General features: G+C 38.7%; 1 pseudogene; it reads right to left on the bottom strand.

Annotated features, from left to right (window-relative positions):
- Window positions 1–5,774: 5,774 nt before the first annotated feature.
- LOC118797527 lies at window positions 5,775–8,195 on the bottom strand (annotated as a pseudogene).
- Window positions 8,196–8,417: the final 222 nt, after the last annotated feature.

Below are 8,417 nucleotides of genomic sequence, written 5' to 3'. Positions count from 1 at the left end.
GTACTCTTTTTAATAATGGCAATGCTTTTTAAAATGTTTTTAGTGTTTTTTTATTGCCTTTCTTAGTTTAGTTACATTATGTATCATCCTGGATGCTTGCATCCTTTACATGGATGCATTCTTTCCATGCAGAGGTAGTAAGTTTTATGCTAGCATTATATGATGAAACTTTTTATTGTAGATGCGTGTTGAGTTGCATACAACATAATTCCAGTGCAACTTGACAGTCACATGAAGCAATTCAAAAACAACAAATGTTGCATTCAACACATTCAGTTACTCCATTATTTGCCAAATTAGCAGCTCATATTTTTTGGTACACTGTAGAATTCTTTCTGAGTAAAGTCATCAACAAGGTGTTATTTACATATTTCAAGCATTTTATAGCCTTTATATATCGCTCATTTGGATGCCAACCAACTTTGAGCTATTAGTGGAATTAGGGGATGTCAAGAGAGGAGAAAATGAATTATCTAACAATGAAATCATCAATAAACAGTGGCACAAGCAGCTTAAACAGCTGTTGCTGTTAGCTAACTAGTTAACTTTGAGCAACTCATGTTTGTCAAAAAAATGATAGAATGAAAAGCTACTAAACTTAAATAGAGTTGATCAGGATCTCATTTTCAATCATCCAATAAAGTGTCTTCAGTATCATTTTCTTTTTCATTAACCGAGTAATCAGCATTCTGAATGACTGTTTCATCAAACTTGTTTAATGAAGTTGAGATGCTTGCAACTGTTGCAGCTGAGTTTGAAATGAATTCCAAGACCTTATGCAACTCAAACACAATTTTGTTTCATGTAGGTTTCAAGCAACTGTAGTTGCATGCAAGTTTTACTGTGTAAAGCCAGCAGGTAAAATTAGATGACCAAACAGGACCCATGAAAGTATTATATTATTTTTTCTAAAAACAAATGAGCTTTCAACATTACAAGTCTGATGAAAGAGAGGCACAACACTAACTACTGCGCCGTGGCGTTAACCACCAAGAGCAAATTAGCACCATAACCACAAATACTGACTGTGTGAACTGCAGTGTTATTGACCCTCCCTCTGGTCTCTGTTTGACTTCCCATCTGTTAGAGTGAAATGGAATGAATTAGATTATTATGCACACTAGTCATTATTGATGAAATTAGTTGTCTGCTTGTATTTATGTAAAAACAGAACATTCACAATATACAAGAGAGCACAACATAAACATTTGCTATTAGTTTTTAATCCTGTCCTTTTCAATAGCAAAATCTTAAAAGCATATTGAAAAGGCCTGTAATAAAACAGGAGATAGTAAATACTTACTGCACTTTTTTCTCAACATGCAGGTTATAATGATGATCAGAATCAGCAGCAGCCCCAGGCCGACAGCCAGTAGAACCCAGATAAACCCGATATTTCCATTGCTGCAATGAAAAATATCTTTCACTGATAACCGTACATTAAACCTAACATTTTTAAAGTATACATGCTGCCAAATAAGATGTGTCTTTCATATAAAGTACAGAATGAAAAAAAAGTTCAGTTCATCAACATTTCACATCATGTGTAAATTACTTGTCACTAACTTTCTCTTAAGTTGTTACTGCAGAAGAGGCAGCTGTTCTGCAGAAATAAAAACAAAATAACATGCTGTACTGAAGTGTGAAAAACCACGCCACTATAACGGCCAGTGTCTATGGCACAAGCACACCCCAACACTGTTTTTTCAACCCATGATATTTTGCAGAAGACTATACTAAGCAGTACCACAATCCAGCGATCTTCAACATAACCTCACACTTGCCTGCTCCTGCTCAACATTGCAGTGCACTGCTTTGCTTTTTCAGAGTTTCTTTTTATGGACCCCCAAAAATGAGATTTTGAGGCTTGCAGGGGGTCCAGTGTGTTCATTAGGCCCCACATTTCACACCTTAACTACATCCAAAAGTTTGCAGACACCCTATCCAATTAATCCAGCTCATAATCCATAATTCAGTTTAAGATACACTTAATGATGACACTGGAGTTCAACTACACACACAGCTTGAATAATCTCCATAGAAAACTCAATAGAATGGGATGCTCTGGAGCAGCCACACATGAGCCTAAGGTCAACATGAAAAATGTACAGCATCAACTAGAAGGGTATGGGCTGTGGGCTGTGGAGCAGTGGGACTGCGTTTCCTGGAGTTGCGGAGCTCCATCCAATATCCCGGGATTAAGTTGGAGTGATGTTTGTGATCCAGAACTAATTATCCAACATCAGTACCTGACCTCACTAATGCTCATGTGGCTGAATGCAAACAAATTCTCACAACAATGTTCCAACATCTAGTGGAAAGCCTTCCCAGAAGAGTAGAGGTTGTTACTGCAGCAAAGGGGACAAACTCTCTACTAATACCCTTGATTTCAGAAGAAACGTTGGATGAGCAGGTGTCTACAAATTTGGACATATAGTGTATGTGTTAGTTAGCATTGCTCACATTTGCTGTACTCACTAAAGTAAAGAGAGACACATCCTGGTTCACGTATTCTGAATTATCTTTCAGTAATGTGTTGTTAATCTAAGTTTTCCAAATAATTAATGTTTTCATTGATATTTGAAGTGTACAATCAATACCACGCCACTATACACAAAAAAAGCAGTTCATCTCCTTTTCACTTACTCATCTTGGTTCTTCTCACTGTTGCTTTTGTCATCTACATTCTCAGAAGCTGTTACTGCAGGAGGGGCAGTTCTTCTACTGCAAAAAGCCAAGAGCAAAAACATGCTACACTGATGAAAGTACAGCTATTTTTACAGACTAACACCACTTACAGGACGGCGCTACTTAAATGTCTTGCAGAATGGAGACACATGGTGCAGTATGTCCAAAAGTGTCCAGACCGCTGTTCTAATTAGTGAATTCAGCTACTTTAAAGTTGAAACCTTTGCTGACACAGGAGTTAAACTTCACATAATCTCGTTAGAAAAGCACTGCTAACAGAATTGATGCTCTGGATCAGCCATACATGACTTAAGGTCATCATGCCCAATGCCAGAGGTCGACTAGAGGGCAATAATCCCACCAACACGGTGCCGTGGAACAGTAACACTGTGTTCTCTATAGTGATGGAGCTCCATCCAACACCTTTGGGATAACATGGATTGTGTTTTGTGATCCAGGACTAATCATCTAACATCAGTACCTGACCTCACTAATGCTCTTTTCATTGAATGCAATCAGATCCTCACAGAAATGTTCACACATCTGGTGTCAAGAACTCCCAGAAGAGTAGAAGCTGTTACTACAGCAAAGGGGGACAAACTCCCTGTTAACACCCACTAACACTACTGCAGGGCAGTGTTCATAAGGCTACATGACAATAACATTATGCTTTCATTACATAAACATTTATAAAAAAACAGTAGTTGTCATAAAGATGTCAAGTTCATGTAACACCTGAAATGACAAGTGTGAACTGACGTAGGTGTTTGATGACATGAAGTGCTGTCATAACACATCCTGGGGCAAAAAAACAGTACATTATGAAGACTGACTTTTAGTGGCTTTTTAGTTTGTGTCCTGTTCATTTCACAGGCAGTTCTTGAAGTACCATACATACTCTGTATAACCTTTGGGCAGCATACCTAAAATAATTATTCCTGGGCTGGAGGTTAGGGAACCAGCCTTGTGACTGGAAGGTCGTTGGTTCGATCCCCTAAGCCGACAGTATGTGACCGAAGTGCCCTTGAGGCACTAACCCCCTACTGCTCCCTAGGTGCCATGGATAGGGCTACCCACCACTCCGGGCAAGTGTGCTCACTGCCCCCTCGTGTGTGTGTTCAGTAGTGCATATGTGGTGTTTCACTGCACAGATGGGTCAAAATGCAGAGGTGAAATTCCCCCTATTGTGTTTATTTATTATTATTATATATATATTTCAAACAAAATCTTTGCAAAAACATGTAATTTAATAGGTAACTGAAATGATTTTGGTCTAAATTGATTGACGGACCACTTTATTGAATAATATTCAAAGAATTTGACAGGGATATTTGCATGTCCTACATGTAACATACTGCCCCTCCCCTTACTCAACAAGAATGCACCTGATCCAGCCAATCAGGAATGTCTGAAGAAGTTAATTAGCCATTGTGGTTGGAACTAGACACTGCAGGAATGTGGCTCTCCAGAACCCGAGTTGGAGACCACTGCAAGAGAGGGTACCACACACTGCTACAAGTCAGCCCTGAAGTGTTAGGTAAGACGTGACTCCATGAAGCGAGTCTTTTGATTGACAGACTGTCCAGTGGAAAACAACAGCACAAACTGCTCCTTTTACTTAAGAGCCAAATAATGAAACCAACGTTACTTAACAAGGAATTCTCTCTTCAGACATCTCTTTCTTTTCCCCATCACTGTGAACAATTCTGACTCAGCAAGTTTCTCAAGAATGTAGCATCTTACATCAAACCACTCTGAATGACTTTATATGTCAACCATTTAATTTAATTATACCATTTAAGTATAAAACTCGGAGTTACATTTTAAACATTTGCAACCAGCCTCACTTGTCCAGTTATGGTCATCCTAATATTGCAGAGTGATATGTGGCCCTGGGTCAATAGGGGAGGTGCTTAAATTGAATTTGTTCAACAAGTCACAATGACCATGCTATGACATCACCACATGCGACCGTTATGTTATGAAGCATAATTACCATCATGTCTTTAACATACAGAAAAATACACTGAGATACAAACTCAGCTGTCATATTGTGCGATCATTTCACCCCAGAAAGTGTTATGACACCTACATGTCAGCAAAAACCTGTCATTTGCCATAAGTGTTAAAGTTAAAAGTGAAGTTGACAAAAGCAGCCTTTATGACAACTGTTGCTTATAGTCCTTATAAATGTTTATGTAGGTTTATGTCAGTTATCATGAAAGGCTTGTCATGTAGCCTTATGGTTACACAGGTTGTCATGTAGCCTTATGAACAGTACACTACAGTTAAGTGTTACCTAATAAACTTGATTCCAGAAGAAACATTGGATGAGTAAGCACTGCTACATTTGCTGTACATATTAATCCAGGGTTGCTGCACAATTTTTAAAATTATATTAAATGTTTTGTAACACCTTTTAAGACTTGTCACTTGTGGCAAGTGGCAGAAAACAGTCTCTAGCGCACTCACATTTTACAGAGCCACATTTAGAGAAAAGGCAGTAGGTTTAAAAAGTTGGAACACAGAGTTGAAACACAGTTTAGGCTTCCTCTTTAAAACAGTTCAATACAGAAGAAATTTAAACTGCTTTGTTACCTTCTGGAAATTCTTGTAGGTAAACAGCCTTTTACAGAAAGATGAGTGAATATTGTTCCACTCAGCACTGATGGCTTCAAACAGTTAAAATACTTTGCCAGGATAGTTTATATTTACTGTAAGACCAAATATTCTCTCTAGGGATTAAGTCTGGACTATGACCAGGACAAAACCATCAGTAATGTTTAGCTTAAAGCTACATTTGTGTAATTGCACGAAGCACATAGAAGAACATTCTGTAATGCTGGTTGTGCCTCAGACCCTTCCCACGAGCTGATGAATGTGATGATTGCTGATGAAGTGCATTGAAAGGCTATTAAAAAAAACTGTCAACACTTGGTGAAGGATGTTTCTTCTGAGGATGTAAGTGAATTTTCTACTATTGTCGTCATATCTTCATCAGTATAATGTTGATTTTGCATGTAAGACCTAAACATTAAGCCGGATCTTCTTGTTGAGCCTCTGTGTGTGACGTTAATAAAAGAAGACTTATGTTGTGGTTCGAAAAACTCCAGCCAAATCCAGCCTGACGCCTCTGACTTTCAAATTATTATTTCAGGTTTTACAGGGTGACTTGCAGCAGCACACAGACACCATATCTAAAATCAATAAAAGTTCAGCTCATCTGAATTTCACATACATCCTCCCGCTCTTACTTGTGCCGTGTTCATTCTCAGAAGCTGTTACTGCAGGAGGGTTAGTTGTTCTTCAAAAAGTTAAGAGCAAAAACAGGCTATATTGAGGTGTGAAAGTACAGCAGTTTTTGAACGAACATAAAGTAGAACGTCAATACTTACAGCTCTGCTGTTGTTGTCTCTGTATTTTTTGTCAAAGTTTTAGAACCTAGAAGGACAAAATAAACATATTCACTCTTTCTATTTTTTGATTTGATGAATTTTAAGGCTCTGTTTGTGGTCAGACCTGAAACCGTTTCACTGATGCTGGTTTTTTCAGTGGCAGAAACTGTAGTCACAGCTGTTGTTGCTGTTAGAAGGGAGAAATAAATTGATGTGAGTGGCAAAAGATTACAGCTTGATGATCTGCAGGTATGAACAGTATTTCTGATACATGTGATCTTACTTGAAGGTCTTTCAGTGACAGTGAGGTGAACAGTAACCCCCACATCTCCTGCACTGAACCAGTACCAGCCAGCATCACTCTTCTGCAGACCCTTCATCTCCACATTGATGGATCCTCTCCAATCATCTCTGACCAACACTGCTGAATTCTGGGATTTGTCAGTCTTCCCCACTGTGAAGCAGCTCCAGTCTTTAAATCTGCACCACTGCTTCTGTTTATTCTGATATTCAGCACTATAGAAACAGCACTGACACTGCCCCCTTCCTGACCACTCACTCTGCTGTTTATCACTGACACAGCAGGATCGGAATAAAGAGGCAGAGAGTGAGTGGTAAAAATACATTGTTCATCATAAATGATGTCTTACAAGCTTTAAGTAACATTGAACATGTTCAACCTCACAAAGAGAGACTTCTTACCTGCAGTGACTGTCAGGTATAAATGATCCTTGTCATCAGCGGTCTCTAACCCACCAATTTCCACAGCACACCAATAATATCCAGAGTCAGAGTCTTGGAGGCTGTTCAGTTCCACAGTAAACATATTCTGGGTTGGATGATCAGTGACTGATGTTTTTCCACTTGAATTTGTATATGCTACTATTTCACAGGAGGACCAGTAATACCCCTTACACCAGTATTTACGGTTTGATTTGTATTTCCCACCATAAACACATGGAATACTGAGAGATTCTCCATGTTTTACAACTAAATTCTTCAGTGTCTTCAGGCTCTCAGAATCTGCAGAAAAGAAGCAAAAATATACCACAATCTCAGTCCTACACTCTTACAAGGGTTCTGCAAGGGTTCAGAAACTGACCACCGATGAAGGACTAGAAGATGACCAACACAAACTGTGCAGCAATAGATGAGCTATCATCTCTTTACATCTACACAGTGGGAAAAACAGGGTAGAAGTGTCTAATAGAGTGGACAGTGAGTGGACACAGTGTTTAAAAATGCCAGCAGCACTGCTGTGTCTGATCCACCCAGCAGCACTCATTAAGCACACATTAACACACCACCACCACATCAGTGTCACTGCAGTGCTGAGAAAGGCCCACCACCCATTTAATACTTGTTCTGTGGTGGTCTTGTAGAGTTCCTGATCATTATTGATCAGGGTAAAGAGGGGCCCACAAATTATGCAGAGAAATCAATTAAAATCTGCTGATGTATTTTTCAAAAAGAATAAAAATTGACATAATGTTGGCAAAACTTCTCCATAATTGAAGACACATTTACATTTCTCTAACAAAGGTAGTATTAAATCATAATATAGCACTGATGTTACTTTTACGTGGAAAGTCTCTCAACAGTGGAAATCATTGAAAATGATCTTGAAACTGGTCGATCATGTGTTTTGGAGCAAAACCCTTCAATTGTGAACTACAAAGTGCACATATATTGTATGTGGACATGATACTGTTGGACCTCAAGTGTAGATACAAGGTACCTAATAAAGAGGCCAGTGAGAGCATATAGAACCATGATAACTTGAACAAACATTTGAATGGTTTAATGTGTTTTTCTACTGACTTGCTAAGGGTGAACCCAGGAACAACTTCACACCAGTGTCCATAAAAATGTTCACTACTGAGTAAAGACACTTTTTGTGAAACACATTAAATCAGACACAAAACATTAAAAAGCATCAAAGATGTCAGTTCCCACCTGCACCCTCACATGGATGAGTTAAAGCATTTAAAGCAGTGAAAGTGTAAAGAACACAAATTCAGTGCAAAGGAATGATGCAGCATTGATCTTACCTGAGATACAGAGGAGGAACACAAAGAGAATTAAAGAACTCCTGAGTGAGTGAAAGTTCATGTTTCTGTAAGAGACTCCAGAGACAAATACTCTTCCTGCCTCTGAGTGAAGCAGCTCCACTTCAGTGCTCTTCCTGTTTTGTTTTTTCCTTTGCTAGTTCTCACTCTGTCTAATGTACAGAGCAAAAAACACCAGTAAAGTGCAGAGCTCAGCAAACTCAAAGATTTTCCAGTGATCTTTAGACCCTCATTTTTAATTAATTATCTAAATAATGAATTATGT

Source organism: Colossoma macropomum, unplaced genomic scaffold (assembly GCF_904425465.1).
Source record: "Colossoma macropomum unplaced genomic scaffold, Colossoma_macropomum, whole genome shotgun sequence".
Taxonomy (NCBI): Eukaryota; Metazoa; Chordata; class Actinopteri; order Characiformes; family Serrasalmidae; genus Colossoma; species Colossoma macropomum.
Note: the sequence above shows the minus strand (reverse complement) of the source record. Positions and strands in the feature narration are given on the sequence as shown.